At 40.7% G+C, this 19,100-nt stretch overlaps 1 protein-coding gene across 1 annotated transcript in view; it reads left to right on the top strand.

Moving 5' to 3' along the window:
- Nucleotides 1-1,073: 1,073 nt before the first annotated feature.
- The window catches only part of LOC121193154 (cadherin-6-like), a 70,977-nt gene continuing 52,950 nt past the window's right edge, over nucleotides 1,074-19,100 (top strand). Inside the window, exon 1 of the mRNA XM_041055336.1 lies at nucleotides 1,074-1,128. The gene's annotated coding sequence lies outside the window, so the exon portion shown is untranslated. The remainder of the gene's footprint in view (nucleotides 1,129-19,100) is intronic.

The raw sequence follows: 19,100 nt of genomic DNA, 5'->3' as shown, positions 1-19,100 counted from the left end.
TGGTTAACTGCATGTACCGCTGTGTTATTCATTGATCTGTCCAGATCATGTCATGGATCTTGACAGTGATCTCCTGTGCAGTGACAGTGACCAGCCTTCAACTTCCAGGCTCTCTCTGCCAGCTTTGAATTCAGCAGCCCATGTTGCTGTAAGAAGGGGCACCGTCCATTAATGGTACCAGCATGTCCTCGTGGACCTCCTTGGGTGATAAGCCTTTGAGACTTGCAATTTTCAATTACCTGAAACAGAAGTACTACAAAAGTTACTAACTCTCTGCATAATTGTGTGCAATCATGAATTGCATGTGCATGTAGCAAGAGCTATATAACTCATACATACATACACACATCTATATCTATATAGATATAAGTTTGGGTTTGTGTAGCAACTCTTGAGTAACATATTCCTTAATCTGTTGTTAATTTTAAATATTGATTTGTTCTGCTTTAAGTTTGAAAATACCAACAGTGAGTTTACAGGACATCTGGAGATTAGGGGGCGCTATAATCAAGCAGTACAACGCCATATAATGACTTTGAGTACCCTGACTCTGTACCGCTTTTAGAGTGCCATCCTGCCTCCAAGACATTTCTGCAGGCTAGAAGACACCTGCAGCTGTAATCTGCCAGCTGCCATATGTTCCTGTTGCCAAAAGGTCTTCAAATAACCCAGAGTTCTCCTTTAAGAAAGCAGTCAGTGTCTGTTGGCCTGTGAAAATAAAAGGCTGATTGAAATGTGTCTGCTGGGTGGAGATGGGATGAAGATTGAGACCAGGGTGTGCGCGTTTCGTGTGCACGTGAGCGTGCGTGTGCCCCTTTAATCGCCGACGGCGCTGTAATGACCAATCAGCAGCCATTTCAACTCCTCAATTTGTTGATTTGGTGAGGGCGGGGGCGAGGGGGGGCGGAGGGGGGAGCTGTGGGACGGACGGTTGGTAAAGCGAGGTTAGGTACTGCACAAGCGAGAGAGAGGGAGAGAGAGGGAGAGAGAGAGAGAGAGAGAGACAGAGGGGGGCGGCGGCAGAGTGAGGACCGGAGAGAGGGGACAGACTCGGAGAGCAGAGTAGTCAGTCTCCGTTGGATTCACTGTTGGTTGTTCTTGTTAAAGCTCCATCCTCGGCACACGGCGGTAAGTGGCTCTGGCTCTACGCTGCTCTCACTGTCACCATAGCGGTTCACACCACATGAAACTACTGTTCGGATGTTCATTTACATTTTTTTTTTTTTTTTTAATTTTTAAACAGCCCACTACATGACTCCGACTACTGATGATAATTCAGATGCTATTTGTGTGGATGTGTTTGTTTAATTTAGTGATTAAGGTCACTTCACGGTGGAGACGGAGGGCACTGAGTTTGGTTGTTTCATGATAAAAGTGTGGGGGGAAAAAAAATCTGACATTAAGCTAGTTAGCAACTTTATTTAACACTAGGCTTCACTTGTCCGCCTTTCATACCGTTTTTGGGAACAATATCCTGTATGAATTTATGTAAACCAGTTTATTTTTCCGTAAAATGATTCCTCACTTCATCCCTTTCCTCCCTTTAGTCGTTTTAACAGCAGGGTGAAGTTAGGAGCTCGCGGTCCACAGATTGTCGTTGTTCGAGTGCAAAACAGTAACTTGCATGGAAGTTATTGTGTTTTATATTTAATCTAAAAATACTGACGTTTTTATGAATTACTTACCTGTAGTGTGCATCCTGTATCGTATTAAAAGAAACAGGCGTGGGTAGGTCCACAGGCTACATTTGTGAACTCTTATTTCAGCGGAGGGTTAAGAAAAAACCTGCTACACGTTAAAAACCCATAAACGCCGTAAAAGCAACTTTTAGCTTCAATGTCTGTATTTCTATTTTTGCCGCAGTTTTTGTCTCTTGCCAGGTTTGGTGATTTGTCTCCCGTCAGAAATGTAATATTGAGTCTTATTATCACAGCATCTGTAAAAGTAAATGTGGGGTGACTGGAGGAAATACAATGGCTTGGTGAGTGTGATATTTATGACTTTATCGCTGGAACATAAATGACATGGTGTCAGTTCCCTGCTCCAGTCACTGGGGTTTCTTCAGTAGGCTACAGAGAAAGGCAGAGAGGAGTCAGAGGGCTCAGAGAGGCTGTAGCACAGTGGAGTGATGCTGATCCGTTCCGACTGATTTTCTTGTCTTTTTCCAACTCTCTCTCTCTCCCTCTCTCCCTCCGTGACTCCATCTTGGTCTTTCCATCGTGACGTTAGTATCTAATTAGAAGTTTTTTTAAGAGATTTTTTTTTGTTATATTTTATTTTTACATCCATGTCTGCAGCATCACCACTCAGATAAAATATCACACCAGTTTTTCTTAACCCACATCATGTTTCAACGGGAAGGAGATTCAGCCATTGATTCTCTGCTTTGTCATGTGTCTGAATTATTATTTGCTTTTGTCTGTTGGCTTTGTTCAGTTGCAGTGTTTAGTGGCTGATAATGAGAGTCTGTAAAACTGGGTTAGGCCCTGCTGTTAAATATGTGTTTTCTCTCAGACTGGGCAGCTTGAACGGTCACAGTAGCAGGTTTTGGGGCAAACACCGGCAGCAAATCAGGCTGTTCAGTGTTGGATTTAACCTGCGTGGAGAGCCAGATGGGTGGGGTTTGCAGCATCTGGGCAGCTGTGGTAGCAGTGTTTGATTAGAAAATTAGTGTAATCATTTTTTCAAATCCTGTCCTCTGTAGTTATTAGAACATGATAGTTTGTAACCTAATTAGGTTAAGAGATAATTTGAAGCATGACATCAGCAGTTTTGGATTTTAGCTGGTTGAAATCTGAGTTTCCACATTTGTGTTTTAGATTAGATTCAGCTTTATTGTCACTTCACAGAGTACAAAAACTGAGACAACAAAATGCAGTTTAACATTTAACCAGAAGTGCAAAAAGCAGTAAAGTATAGAGATATGTAAGTAACAGTGATGGGCATCTGATTGCTTGATGGCCAGTTTTCATGGCAAAATGTGTGTTCACTACCCTGCCATTTTACTTTTTGTATGGTGGAACATCTTGTGAAAGCAGCCCTCTAGTCAGAGTAAAAACCTCCACTAGAAAAAAAAAAATACTGATGAAATAGTTCAGGTGCATTTGAGTCAGAAGCTTTTAAAGCAGGATAGAGCAGGTTTGGTTGCTAATTTCACAAACTGAAATACCTGAGAGTGCTCAGTCCAAACAACAGGAATGTATTTGATGGCTTGACCGACTTTTAACAAAACATCAAAATTAGCCAGATCTGACATTGATAAATTCATATCCATCCTGTAAAATAATGAATTATATTGTAGTGAAATGTAACTCTCAATTAAATCGTGGTAACCCTCAACAGACCACTTGAATTCATAGCCCTGGTTGGTAATTCCCCTTGTTGACATCCACTGATTATATACTTCATAGGAATTAGGGGTTTCCCAGCATCCACTCAAGTGTGTAACTGCCTTAGATATGCACATAGCATTGGCACCCTTCATCCATATTACTGTATGTGGCCTGAGTCAGTCCTCACATTAGACATTCCTCACTGACTCAGATGACCTCCACACAACCTAACAGCCCATCATTTAGCATTTTGCAAAGGCCAGGAGCCAAAAGTAGGCTGCTGGCTGGTCAGCACCTAATCAGTTTACTGTTACTTACTAAGCCTGACCAAAGACTCAGAAATTAAGTATGCATCCAGTCCAAGGAGCGGTGTATTTTGTTTTCAACTTGTGTTATTCTTCCACCCGAATGCTTTGCCAGGCAGCAGGTCACAGTGTGAATTTGTTCTATAAATTATAGTTAAATTTAAATGTTTTTTCTAAAGCATAGTACAGTAGTACAGTGGAGTCAACTAATCTTTTCTTATTAACTTTTTCAGACCACTTTAGACCTTACAAACATGAGTTGTTCTACTTGAGGTCTTTTAACTTGGAATGATGAGTTGAGTTAATGAACTGCTGAGAGTTCACTCAGCTCTTTAAAATAAGTTTTTAAAGAAACAAAAGTAGCATATAACAGACTTCCCAGCATGCATCTTCTCCTTTTTTTGTAGTGCGAAGGACCCGTTCATGATGAAATTTGCTGTGTGTTGTTAATCCATATTAAATTAAGTCATGGTTGTTTCGTTACGTAATAATGAAAACAGTGCTAACCGCGTATTGTAGTAGTATTGATTTCAGTTTCTTCCCCCGTACACTAATAATTGAACAAAGTCACTGAGTGTAGACTTAGATGTTGTCTTTGTACTGACTCTGGTTAAAAAGAAATAGCTTCAACAGTTGAGCTATAAATTTTTCATGTCAAATAAAGAGCAGACTTTTTAAAACCAAGAACTATAGAAAGAGAGCAAAATTGTCTGTAATGACTGTGACTAAACAGTCTGATTCAACTTAACATCTTCATAAAGTATAGTCAGCTTTTTTTTCTCAAGTTCGGTTAGCTTAACTTAGTTTTACATTGTCAAAGCTCATAAAACTCACATTTTTCAGGCAGCAGGTGAACTTACGTTTCCAACTTGAATGAAATTGAAATGATTTACAGTGTAGCAAATATGCTATATTTACTAGAAGACTCTGCCAATTTGTGAAGAGCCTCAAGTCTTAATTATTCAAGATGTGCTTGCCAAAAAGCAGGAATATTAATAGATTATTTTTCCTTCTAATTTTGTGGACATCCAGTCAGTGCAAGTGGTCTGTGTAGTCAAATAAAAGTACTTGGATGGCAGTGACACTTTGGAAAGTGGCTAAGAAAGCTTGTCCCACAGTGCCTGCCTGTACCAGGATGTATTTTTTTTTTTTTTTTCATAATGGGCAACTCTCAAAACAACAATAGGGGACTTTGTTTCCCAGAGCTTATCCTCTGAGACAGCACTGCTTTCTATGCTGGATACAAATCCCAGGGTGGTCCAGACTCCAACCATAACTGTCTATAATCCACGGTTAATCATAACGTGTTATTAGTGAACATATATGGGGACGTAAATGCTGTTGTAAACTCTCACAGCAGAATAAGCTTTAGTGCACTGACCCCAGGCTGCTTGAATGTGGAAAAATGATTAAACAGCTCCACCCAACTCCTCAAATGTGGCACATCTGCATTGGGTGTGGCCTGAGATTAACCCTTGACCAGCTTGTGCGTATTTTATTGTTTACAGCTCAACAAGATGCAAAAAATAAACAAACAGGAGAAAGAAACAGCAGAATTCATATAAAACCCAAAAGCAGAAAATATATTTTTTTGGAAAAAATATGACATAAACTAGTAAAGCAAACAGTCAAAAGGAGTAGATTCTAAAACAAACCAAAAAGTAGTGGTTCGTTTTTTTGGGGGGAGGAAAGAAGTTCACTTTTGACCCTGGATCCACTTACTTGTATTTTGCGGTGCTTTTGCCCCCATCAGGATTCCATCCAGAAGACTGTGAGAGGCAATATTTTTATTGCTTTACAAAGAGAAAAGAGCAAGACAGTGAATGCAGGATGAAGGGGAGCAGAGATAAAAATAACAAATGAAAAAAAGAGTAGGAGGACAAAATAAAGTAGCTTACAAGGTAACTCAAATAACAAAAGAGTAAACGCAAACATATAGATTACTTCAAGGTCTTAAGGAAGATAGGAAGATACCCACGCTGCCAGTCTCTGTTTTTGAGGCTGGCTGCTCTGAAGCCGCAGAGCGATGATGGCAAAAGCTCAGTCACCTTTAGTCTTTAGCCTGGACACAGTCACAGTCAGGTCAGTCATGCAGTATGTAGTCCGTTAAGCAGTCAAAAGTTCAGCGAGATAACCCCGGAGCCAGGCCAGGAAAACATTTGCACATAATCACTGCAAAAAAAAAAATCAGTGAAGCCATCAGCGAAGAGAGGGAGATATTTGGCCCTTCTCTTTGTTGTAGGTAAAAGCCTTGCTTCAGCACTCTCACCACACTGGAGGCGTTCTCTTTTTGGTTAAGGCAAACAAACAGGGCACTGCAGCAGTTAAGGCAAGAAGAGATAAAAGCACGTAATCCTCTGTATTGCTGAAACTCAGGATGGATCTAAGTATAGCAATGCTCCTGAGATGACCAGAAAAGCCTGAATGAACAAGTATTTTAGTGTGTCATTCCAAATTAGGGCTTGGAAGCAGGCCTAATGTGTTTATTAAGCTGACGGAGGGCAGCTTCACTTTGGCTGGGAACATGGATATTCCTCTTTATTTCTCTTAATTGTGCACAGAGAACAGTTTATTAAGTTGACTTGACAGGTCCACTTGGGTCTCTGCTGTCAGCTGTTATTTCTTAAAGTGGCAATAGACAAGTTTTTTGCTTAAACTTACCATTATGGAGTAAATTTTGATTGCACAGTGTAATGGCTAAAGAATAATGACATCAATGATAACCCTCGCTTTCACTTTGCAGTTCTATCTGCCTACAAAATCTTCTGGGATAATCAAGGCTCGATTTACGGCACAGAGGATGTACATCTGCCATTGTGCAACCAAAACAGGAAGATGATAGCGCTTTGGTTTCCCTGGTAGCTATTGGTAACTTTCCCCAGTTAGTGGAAATGGCCAACAGTGGAACAACTGGAGTAACTGTGAGAAGAAAAAGAGCCCTGTTGTCGGGAGGAGGCAATAAGGCTAAGGGTAAACCTCAGACGGGCGTTCTCTCAGTGGAGATGGCTCCAGGATTTGAGTGGGTTCAAAACCGACATTCAGTTGGCATTATTTCTACTAGGCCAGTAGGTAACAAAACCTTCCTACCTATTAATTTAGGTAATTTAATGATAGCAGCAGCCATGTTCCTGATGCTACTGTTAGTAACAGGAGCTACAAGGAAACCAGGAGCAGGTCTTGTATAAATGTATGCAAATTCCAACATGTGTTTACAGGATCACTCTGAAGACAGGAATTTAAAAAATCGGTTTCAATATTGAACAGTTGAACAGTTTTTTTTCCCATTATTGTTCAAATTGCTAAAGGTGAGGTAGAGGATAGAGAAGATATGTCCAGTTAATCACCTATAATTTAATATATACTGTATAAGAAGCTGAACACTGGCAGGAGGAGAAGAAAAAAAGTTGGATGTTAATATCTTTTTACTGATCTGCCCAAAGTGATCAGTATGAGGATAGGATGAGAAAGTGCAGGGATGGGAGGACCTTAGTTTTATCAGCAGTCAACTTCCCAGAAAACAGAGGCCCCAGGAGCAGAGGGTTTGCCAGTGTGACTGATAAGCGCTGAACACTGGGATTATTCTGGCTTGTTAAGAAGAGTTGAGAGGCATATTTAGGGCTTACATCTTCAATCTACATACGATATCCTAATATGTCTTTCATTAGCTGGTTATTACCAGAAGCGTTGTATTTTCAACTTTCTTTCAGCCCTTGAACACAGCGCTCTTTCATCCTTAAAGATGTTGTAATGATGGCATCTTGTTTTAAGTGAAGCAGCAGTGTCCAGGATTGAGGAGCGGTTATGGAGATAAAATGGCAGAGGTTATTGGTGGGTAGCCAAAATACAGCTACAGTTTGTTTTACACACACACACACCACTTTTGATGGTGTTACATATTAAATTAAAACAGTGTGTGGTAAAACATGAACAATGTGAGATATCACAGGGAGATACTCATGGCAACGACTGAGCATCAGGACTGGTTAATTAACTGGGTAAATTTCAAATTTACCAAATACCGATTACCGATTTTTTTTTTTTTTTTACCGTTTAAGTACATTGTCAAGTAAGACAGTCTCTGCATTATTGTGACCCCGTTTTGTGGAGGGGATCTTTATGATTTTAGTTTATACTGTGCAGTTTTTTTTTCTTGGCTTCTTATACATCGACAGGATACACAGACATTGCAGCGGAGGGCAGGAGGCTAATTTCTGCCCAGGGTCACAGAGCAGCTTCATCTAGCCATATTTAGCATATTCACTGGAAAAGTGAAGAATGACTGAAGCTGTCAGGCTTATTTACAATATTGAAGGAGCAGACTTAACATTCAACCTTTGACTGTGAGAGCGTCTTCCCACAAGCCTCCAAGTGTAAACTGTAAACAGCGAATTACAGCAAAGCTAAGTTGCTTGGAAAACTGCCAACAGCCCATGATCACTTACTGTATGCAAAGTCATTCGGGAGTTCACTCTACAGAGCTGCTGTCAGGGCAAATAACAGAGAAATGCTGTTGGTGCAAATGTTGTTATCAGATATCAGTTGTAATGGGTAGTCTTATTAAATCAATGAGTATTAAAAACACTGAGTACGTGATGTCGTCTGACAGAGGAGCCACTCACACACATTTAATTATAGAAGCTCTGGATGCTAATGAAGCCCAGAAACTGCTCTGTGTGCTAATTTACGTTGACGACCAACAACTGCCCTGACAATGGTCTTTGTGCTCTGTATGTGTGTGTGGGGTGGGGGGGGGATGGGGGGTGTGGGCATGTGTGGAAGGTGATAACACTGATTCGGTTCAGGTGCATGGTCAGGTACATTAAGTGGATTAAATAACAGAAGTGTGGCTGTAGTAAAGGCGTGTGTGTGTGTGTGTTTTGATCATCATTTTTCCATGGAAAGCACATTTTCCCAGTCAATTTGCTGATTCAAACGGCGCCTAGGTCTGTTTTTCTAACCTGCTCACCTCTCTTACCACAAGTGTGTATAATTACATGGGAAGCACAGACCGGAGAAATGTTTTAACACGGTGCGCATGGTTGTGAAATAAGACAACCATAACAGTTAGCAATCTTCTTCCTGTCCATAACGCCAGGCAACAGCGGACAGCAAATTGGTGTGCATGTGAATAGCAGTAGCTTTTAACACACTGCAGAAAGCATTCACATCAGATGAACAGTTTTCCTCTGACAGGTGTTCAGCTGCATCTGTCTGAAAGAGAGATGCTAAATTGTTGTTTGAAGACAGTGTCAGCCTTCCTCTCAACTGGCTTGACAGCTCCTCCAATTACAGCTCTCTATGCCCAGTGTGTTGTGTTTGCAAATACATAAGATCACTGTTCATCAAAGCCAGGGTCACAAAGAATGGCGAGATGCGGCAGCACGGTGAAATTCTTGAGACTGCTTCACCGTTTTGACTGAAATCGGATGAGAGGCTTGCTTTAATGCTGTCTTGCCTAAAGCAGTCTTTCTAATTAGTGTCTGATAAGTTACCTGAAGCAGCACCGAGGAGAACTCTGTTGAGCATGAAAACGGACCAGAGAAAATTAGCAGTGAAAGGGGGGGGGGGGGGGTACTGCTACATGACGAGAGCACAATATATAATCTCACTCAGGAGCTTTGCCAGGGTAGTCCCTGCTTCACGGCGCTATTTTCACACTGACACAATACACCACACTACTGAAGTGGAGACATTTTAAGCTTGGAGGGCTGCAGCCTTTATCACATGCTGCCACCAAACCTCTGAAAATAACTGGAAAACTGTCACAACTTTCTTCAAAACTGTGATTTTAAGGTCTGTTCTGTAACTGCAGTGCGGTGCACACTGTTGAAACAGTTGCTATGTTTCAGTAGCAGAGTAGCACAGCTGTTGAAGGTATTACTTAGAGCTTAAAGCTGCATTACTTTTTGTATATTCATTTATTTTAATTTATTTATTTATTTATTTATTTATTTGACCTCATGGGGAAAAAGCTGAACAAGCTGTAAACACAACGTCCGACATGTTGTAAAGTTGTTATGTGGAATGTGTTAGTACACAGTCACTTATTTACACTCACACACACAGTATATGTGGAGCAGCTGATGTTTTTGTCCTAAGTCCAACATTCACTCTTTTTTAGCTTTGCTTTGGTACCTTTTAACTCCTGAGGCAAAATATCTGGCTTTTAAGCAGTTCACCGTGTTCACCAGCTAGCTGCTAACTGCTTCTGTGTGCGGTTAGTGCTGAGTAGGTCGTGCACTGTGGGTTTACCAGAGCCTTTTCACTGAAAACAGCTACCTACGGCTTCTAGAAATGATTCTGATGGTAATGAAGTTAGAGGGATGGAAAGCCAAATAATAAAAGACTCTAAAAGGCTCCATCATGCAGAGTTGCTGATAAGTCTGTGTGGGATTTCTGTGGCCTTTCTAACATTACACAGAGCCATTTATTTCTTGTTATTATAAAAATATTGATTAGGTGAACTTTAAATGAACACGCTACCGAAAATCAATTTTTTTTCTTGCCACTTGTAGGCTTGGGAGGTGAAAGGTGAAACCTCTTCTTCAGTATATCTCTGATCAGTATGCTCAGTAGGTTCAAAACAATAGCCACTTAGTCAATAAAGCAGTAAATACACTACTCCCAGCAGAGCTTCAGAGCTATGATGAGGCAATAGCACAACACAGAGGCAGTATATTTAGAAATGGTGTGGATCGCTTGTTTGGAACATGCCTAATATATGGAAGAATAAATGCTGCTGGAGTGTCTTTTAAGTTTTCGGATCTGTTTTAACTCCAAGCTGACTACGGCTGCCATCCTTCACAAAGGGATCTTGTCTTGGTGCACTGACTTGCTACTATGCACATTCTGGAGAATTCATTGTACTACTTTGTACATTTGTACTCTGGTTTCACAAACTTAACTTATTGTTACCGCTGACTGATACTTATACTTAGCTTTATTTAGCTTTTTTACTGCAGATTTATGTAGGGCAAATCTCCTTATTTTTTGTACTTGTTACCATTGTACTATTGTGTTTATTACCTGTACACGGCTGCTATAACAGTTGAATTTCCCAGTTTGGGATCAATAAAGTATTTTTATCTTATCTTATCTTATCTTATCTTATCAAACACTCACAATCACCTTTCAGGCCATCAACTGGTTATTATTTATAACTCAAAAGATCGATTTTTTGTATTCCTTTAAAGTCTTGTTGCGTATATGTGGTAAGGCACTGTCAACACCCTCACATTTTATATTCACACTGCTCCTGTTAGAGGTCTAACAAGCATCGCAACCTGATGGAGAAACACGCAGAAAATCTGTTCTTCAGCAGAGCCTTGCATTGTCCGGGGTCAGGTTGTTGTCCCTCCTGCCTGTCCCCTGTCTCTACTTCTATCAAAATAGTTTTTACAGTATATGGAGACTGAAGACCACTCAGTTAAACTGGAGGGGTGAGAACTTTACAGAACACCCGGGATAACTTGTGGACTGTGTGAGGCTAAAAAAGACAACATACTTAACATGTAGGAGATGACTGAATGAGAACAATGTGTGGCCTCTTGACCCATGTTTGCTGACATATTGTTTCACAGGCTGTAAAAAGCACAAAAGCAAACACACTTGGAAACACTCTCCCTCTGTGTGACAGTCTTATTTGTTTGGTGTGAAGTGTTCCTCCTCATCAGGCTTTGTCTTCTTGAATTGGAGGTGAAAGGAGAGGCAAAGTGTACATGTTGGGGAAAAGTAGTTTCAAGCAGAATAGTTAATAAACTCTGTCACTGACCAATCACAGCTGCTGTTAATTGTATTTCCCAGTATCAGCCTTTAGGGGGTATGTGGAGAGCAGCTGGATGGTAAAAGAGTACAAAGACGGAGGTTAAGTTGTTCACTTTTATTCCTTTTGATTATGGTTCACTTTCATGGGATTGGATTGGATTGGACAGGACATGCTGCTGTAGTAAAACAGTATAATAAAAGAGGCTGTATTTCAAAGAGAGCTTTTATTACTGTGCTTTAGATGGACCATCAGTGTTTTTTTTTTTTTTTTTTTAATGTTTTCTGGCCCGGTTTTTATCTTCAGTGTATTCCTCTGTGTCATTCTTTAAATAGAAAATATTACACATTTTACCAGCAGTGGTAGAAGGGGAAGCATAAGTACTACGTGTATGTCAGTAATTTGTTAATTACCCCTTAGACAGATATTGTTAATAACAGTGGCCATGTTTGAATCAGACTTTGACTGTCTGGTGGTTTTGTGAGACATGCGGTCAGGCTGTGTGAATAACAAGGCTTTAATCCCTGAGGACAATAGACGACCACAGAAAGCCAAGTGCTCCACACTTGGCCGTGGCCTTGTACAAAATATATACTGTACCTCTCAGTTAGATAATATACTGTAGAGTAATGTTCTCTTTTAGCAACCACCCACTTCCAAGGCAGTGAACTGCTTCACTTCCTGATCCTCATTCCATCCATTTTCTGTAGCCGTTAGCGTGTGCAGGTTTGCAGCAGGCTACCCCACCGTGGATCAGGTGACAGGTGGGGTTCACATTGCAATTGGTAGACAGGGAGCACTTGATACGGATCCATTCTGAAATATGTGAATGACAAGAGCAGCCATGGCATGCTGTCCTAATAGAAGAAACAGTGGGAGAAAAACTGGCTGTTAGCCATTCTGAGTCCCACAGCCAGATGTTTATTGCATTTTTCCGGTGATGTTGTTTCATCCACTGCTGGATGTGTGAAAATTCATAAGGGCAACACACTGGTGTTTGGCAGGCATGACAACACACGTGCATAGGTGTCTTCAAATCAGGGTGCACCACAGCGCTAACATAATATTAACTCTCCAGAAAGACAGCAATGTTATCTCATATCACTGCCTGGAACCGCGTCTCCTGGCTACTGTACCTTGACTCGTTCATCTGTTTGTATGTCACATGACGTGAAGCTGTGCCACTCAGTCGGTGTGTGTGTCACACTTCAAGTTTGGAAATGAGTCTACAAGCTTTTATTTGTGAAACAGTTTGTCCATAATTTTTAAGCTAAAGCAGGAAATGAATACGAAGGTTTCTGGCTCATATTGTAAACACCTCTCCAAAGAAAAGAGCACCAGATGTGTAGTTGCCAGTATTAGAGAAGTGTGAACTGAAGATACGCGATACAATTGAAGTCAGTGAATACACTAGTCTCACTCAGCCCACAAACTACAGCCTGCACAATGACCATAAAGCTGAATAAGAACCTCTCAAACATCAGAACCTTCAGGATTACAGACTTCACTGCAGGACTGTTGCATGAACTAGGATTAGTTTTATTGCATATGTCAGTGATCAGTATTTACAGTTTAGTTAGTGGATAGAGACCAACACTTTCCCCCATCTTTATCAGCTGGTTCTGAGCCTGACTGGTCACCAGAGTGCTTAATGTCAGTCATTTTTGGACATGACATAGAAACGAGCGGCCTGGCTGGATATGAATATTTGATTGGGATTTTCTGGAACAAGTCGATTTTTCTCACTAGACCTCTAAACTGCTTCCACATTGGATGCATCCCTTGTTGGAGAAATTAAGATAAGAGGAAACTACACTGATCTCGGCAGTGAGAAGGACTTGATGTAGAGGAAAAAGCCTGGGATGGGACAACTGTGCGTTCCTGCTAAAGTAGGGAAATAAAAGTGGACAGTGTTCATCTCAGCTGGAGGCTTTCTTTAAAACAAGCCTTCTTTGTATGTTTTTACTTTCTTAACCATGTCTTTGCTCCTCACACACTCATGTAAACACACATATCAGTCAGCAAGGGTTGATGTTTGCTCATTTGCATAGTAATGGCCTGCTACATTCCACGGGAGAGTGACAAAGGCATTGTCTCTGTGTATGTGTGTTCCTGCTGTTTCCCAACTCGGTGGCAGCCATAAAACAGGGGTTCTCATGATAAAATGTCCTTGTGAACGATGGAACTGCAAACAGGGCACAGCTACAGACCCTCGTAAACACAAGTCACACACAAGAAGAAAATACAGTCCTTCAAAACACGGCAGATAAAGTGAGACCAAAGCCTTTTAAGCACAGAGTTGAGTTTGCCTGGAGCCACCTTGAGAAGTAATTGTTAGTTCTCTATTTGCTTTCTTTAAAGAAAACATCTTTGTTAGAATAGAATAGAATGGAATAGAATAGAATAGAATAGAATAGCCTTTATTGTCATTGAACAATGTCCAACGAAATTACAGTGGCACTTCCCTCTAAGGTGCTTGTGTGTAAAAAAAAAAAAGAAAAAAAAAATATAAAGATAAAAATATGAAGTACAAAAATCAGAGAAGGTGTATCTGAATATATACATATGTACAAGAAGAATGGCAGCATTTTTTTTATATTTTTTTAGGGTTTTTTAGGTGGTTCCTTGTGTACTTTAAAGTTTTTTTGTCATTGTGTCCTATAGTGCCCCCTCCATCTCCATCTAAACTTAACAGTGAGCTGGAAGGAAATTTTAAAAATGTATTTGCTGTCACTGTAACAAGATCAGCAAGTCTGTCTTTAATGATCCCTGCAAGAGACTCCTGCTGCAGCTATTACCACTGGTGTGGGACTAAAGCAAGGGAAACCTAAGATACAAGTAAGAATAGGGGTTATATAAACATTATGTAAACGCAACCGACAGTTGCAACAGCAGAGCATGTGAAGTGTAACTGGAAAAGACAATATGAATGGCAAGGACAAAATACTGTCCAGACTCTTAAGTATTTGGACAGTTACACATCATTTGTTCTCCAGGTTCTCTGACTCAGCACATTCAGTTTGAAATAAAGTAATGATTCTACATTAAAGTGCCAAGTCTCAGCTTTAATTTGAGTAGCTTTACATCAATATTGAAAGAACTCTGTGTGAGTTAAAGCTTTCAACACATAAAGCCCAAAGTTTGGGGGACTTAAAAGTAATTGGCTGCTGTGTTGTTTCAGTGTTAATTCATGCACCAAAGAGGCTCACACGTGGCTCAGAGTTGGTTGAGAGTTGCCATTTACACTGATGTGGAGCTGTCTGAAGAGGAAGTTGTGTAAAAAAGATGATGATGCAAGTGAAGAAGATAGCAAAAGTTATTGGTTGGCCAGAATTAACAGTTGGTACCTTCTAAAAAAGCAAGTCAAAGGCAGTGTCCAGGATGGAGACGTACATGTTTCCTTGTCTACAATCAAGAGAACACTCCATGACCAGAACCTCAGAGGATTCATCATAAGATCCAAACCACTGAAAAGCCTCAAAGACAGTTCACAAACACATACAGAGAGAAATCAGTAGAGTCCTGGAACAAAGTTCTATGGACCAATGAAGGATCATCCTCCGTCAAAATGATGGAAAGTGTGGAGAAGAAAAAGAACAGCTCATCACCCAAAACCACCACCTGGTTCTGTTATGGCTCTGACGTTAATGATTTGAGTGCTGACAGAAGCAGCAGGATGAACGCAGAGGTCCACAGGAGCATTCTGTGATCAGACTCAGCGTAATTCATCCAAACTCATTGGATGACATTTCATCATTGTTTCAACAATCCTAAACTCACTGAATGGTAAAAGCAGCCAAAGGGCTTTTCAGGGTGAAGAGGTGGAATATCTTTGACTGGCTGAGTCAGTCACCTGATCTTACTTGACTGATTTTGACTGACGGATTTTGTCTTCACTTGTATCTGTGCAGTTACAAATACGTATAGTCTGGCTAGTATGATAGTGATCAGGAGAATGCTTCTGAAAACAGCACTCCTGTATTTGTTGTTGCCTGTCAAACTCACGTCCTTCATCAAGGACAGATGAGGAGAAGAATTTGTGGTGAAATTGGAAAGAAAAAAGCACTGGTGTTGCTGCTTCTGTGTCAGAAGAGCAGGGTTCTGTTAAATTGGATGGTGCACACAGTTTATATGATATCGATCAGAAAGAAGAAACCAAAGCACGGAAATTCCATAGACGTGTATGTGATCATGAGAACAGTGACAAGATTATGTTTACGCTGTAAAGCGCCCTGTTCGGCACGTATCTTCACAAATCTGTAAGAACCACATTCAAGGGATTCTTGAATGTGTCTTAAGGTTTCTTGTATCTACAAGTGTTTACATACAAGATCTTCATTCAGATCCCCACTTGCTGCCACTATTTGAGGTCGACTTCAATCTGGTTTGTTTAGTTTAATTCTGGTGTCGGTGTGACCACTGGTCTGAGAACATGTTAGAGTAACATCCAGAGCCGGAGCTGCTGCTTCCACCTTCTTGGTTGCTCGTCTTTGTTTCACTAGACTGTTGTTTGGGTGAAGCAAGCTACCTGAAGATGCCACTCAGGACACAAAGGTCGTGTCCTCAACAAATTAAAATTTGACAATAGTATTAAAGGTTAGGGTTTTTTTTATTGATTAATGACAAAAAAAAACCAATTGATTGATTAATTAGTTGCAGCCCTAGTGAGATCCAAAAGTTCCCCTTTGATCCGTCCAGAGAAAGTGCGCTCCACCCCACCAGAGGAATATGCTGTGACGTCACCTCACAGGGTTTCAGGTCAATGATTTTGAGACTGTGCCCCCGCTGTGTTTTGGGTCTTCTGTTGGTGTGTGATAAAAGCTGCTGATGATGTGTCAGGTCTCTCATCCTCGTCAGTCCTGCTGACCCCCCCCAACCCTCTGCCGTTACGTAACACTGTAAATCCTAAAGTACCATCTGGTACCAACAACACTATCCATCACTAATTGTTGTTGATGCACATGGCAGCAGTCATCAGAGCTCTCACAAACACACACACACACACACACACACACACAGAAAAACTGATATATATCCTGCTGAAGACCTTTGCTGTGTTTACATAAAACCCAAAATATATATACTGAGACATAATGAGTCTACTTTACTCTCTGCAAAAGTGTAAAATGTGAACTGGGTCTTGGATGGATAGCAAAACTATTCAAATCTCTCTCTCTCTCACACACACACACACACACATTTCAACATCTATTATCTCCCCTTTGTTAAGATTAAAGCAGCTCAGGTTGCATGGGGGATTAGGCTGGTTGGGACTTTGTAATTGCTGGGAATGGGTCACCCAGTGAGTGCGTTTTGTATATATGTGTGTGTGTTTGGGGTCAAGCATAAGGGGCAGGGATTACATGACCCACAACGTGCGTGTCCCGTTGTGTGCTTTGTCAGTTCCTGTGAACCATTACACTCCACTAAAAGCTGACTTTAGATCAAATGTTTATGTGCCATTCACATCAAAGCTTGGATGTCATTTAGTTTGCATGCCATAAAGATCTTAATATCCATTCACCCTGTATTGTCCAAAGTACTACACTATATACCATTTATGTAGGACATTATATAGACACACACACACACACACACACACAGTTGAGAGCTTTTGCATGTACAGCCCCACCCCCACACGCCCGTCCCATGTTTGCACCCGAGGGGACAGGCAGGGAAATGGAGGGTCTGAAGGTTTTTAAGATGATGCTAATAGTGTCATGCTGTGTGCTTTGGGTAGAGCCGCTAATTACAAACAGTGCTAAATAAAACCACATTCAGACCCATCTTAATGACCATCCCAGTAGCTGCCTCGAAACGAGGTGTAAGTGACAGTTGACTGATCCAGTCACTAACCCCACTGACACACTGTGAGCAACCCTATGAACTAGTTCATTGATTTCCTAAAAACACTGAGTGACCTCAAAACGTGGGCTGAACTCACAGTGCCATGGAGACGTGGTTTTGTTGAACAGTGCCCTTTCTCTAACAGTATCTAAATGAAGGAGATGTGTGTTCAAAGCTACCATATGTCTAAAAGCTGCAGTTGAGTGACTTGAGTAATCATCTCACATATAAATGCTTGGTAATACAGCTGATTTGAAGCTTTGAAGTTAGGATCTAACAGAGTTTTAAAGCTGCATGTATTGATTTTCTTTTCTTTCTTTTTTTTTTTTTTTTTTTTTTTTGGCCACTTGGGTCATCAGCAGCGTTTTGACTGGCAGCTTGAAATACCAGGAAGAGGCAGACTTCAGAGACACATTGGGTGGATTTTTTTTTCCCTGAAAGCAATAGTAACAGATTTTTCTGGCCACATGGGGGCAGTGCAACAATCTGCGTTTGACATGGTACAGCATAGTACATATATGTTGTTATGTACCGTGTGATGATGTTAGCAAACAGTTACCTATATACAGTAGCTTCAGAAAGCATTCAGACCACTTCACGTTTTGCACTCTTTATTATGTTGTAGATTTAATTTTAATTGGATTGTCATTTTGCCCAACAATCCTAACTCAATAAGAATTTTTGCAAATTTCTTGAAATTCCAAAACTGAAATCTCTCATTTTCAGAGGCTTTGACGGCTAATGAACTCTCTGTAGACCTCTGTGATAAAACTGTGATAAGCATAGATCAGGGCAAAGGTATAAAAACCATTTCTAAAGCCCTGAGTGTCCCCTGGAGCACAATGGACTCAGTAATTGTGAAATGGAGTTTGTTTGTAAGGTCTGAAAGCATTGAAATGGATGGGCAGTTTATGCTTTGGCTGTCAGGACTTTACAAATGATTATTTTACCACTAGAAATGTGTCTAAGGTTAAGAACAGAGCCAAAGCAAATGTACTTAGAATTAAGTCCACGTTAATACCAACAATCAATGATCATACTCTGAGACTGGTTGTGGTCTGTAATAGAAAGTAAGTAGACCAGAATGCCATGCAGCCTTTACTTTTGGATTCAATAGTCTGTTCCAGGTCCTCAGCCGACACTCAGGGCTGTGCATTCATGTGCTGTGGAAGGCTTTTTACTGGGGATAACACATCTACAACATTTGCTTATGGTTTGATTTCCATCAGTTCCATCAATAGAGATTATGAGTACAATGCTGTTGGGCAGCTAAAAGCTTTGGACCATCCAAAGATTAACACCGCCACTAACACAGCCACACACACGATATTGAAGCTTGTCTTCTGTACATGGAGGTGGATCTGTGTATGACTTAGCATGCACTTAATGAGAGAAGTCAAGGCTATTTGCCTCTGAGTCAAATAGGAATGTGGTGTTAGACCATTCTGAACATTGTGCAGATTTAGACTTCAGTCTGTGCTGACAGTTCAATCTGTTCAAACTGTTTTTAGAAGTATTTCGTAAGAATCTGCGTCTGAAATAAGTTCTGACCGTGTATTTAGTAAAATGACAATGATTATAGGGCAATTTCTTTGTATGGCTGTGTTACTCTGATGTAAAATGACGCTCGTTCAGCAGCCTATCAGACCACCACCACTGAATCTAAACACGGAGTCAGAGGCAGAGAGGATTCAAATCAGCGGCAGTATTTCTACTTGCATGAAATGAAGCCATTTATTCAAATAAATGCTGTAGTGAACAGTCAGTGACGCTGGTCAAAGCAGAAGCATATCATAAAAAGTCAATGAATATAAATTACCAGTGTGCCATTTCTCAGGACTGTCTTTGGCTGCC

The sequence above is a fragment of the Toxotes jaculatrix genome, chromosome 14, assembly GCF_017976425.1.
Source record: "Toxotes jaculatrix isolate fToxJac2 chromosome 14, fToxJac2.pri, whole genome shotgun sequence".
Taxonomy (NCBI): domain Eukaryota; kingdom Metazoa; phylum Chordata; class Actinopteri; family Toxotidae; genus Toxotes; species Toxotes jaculatrix.
This window is presented reverse-complemented; position numbering and strand designations above follow the sequence as displayed.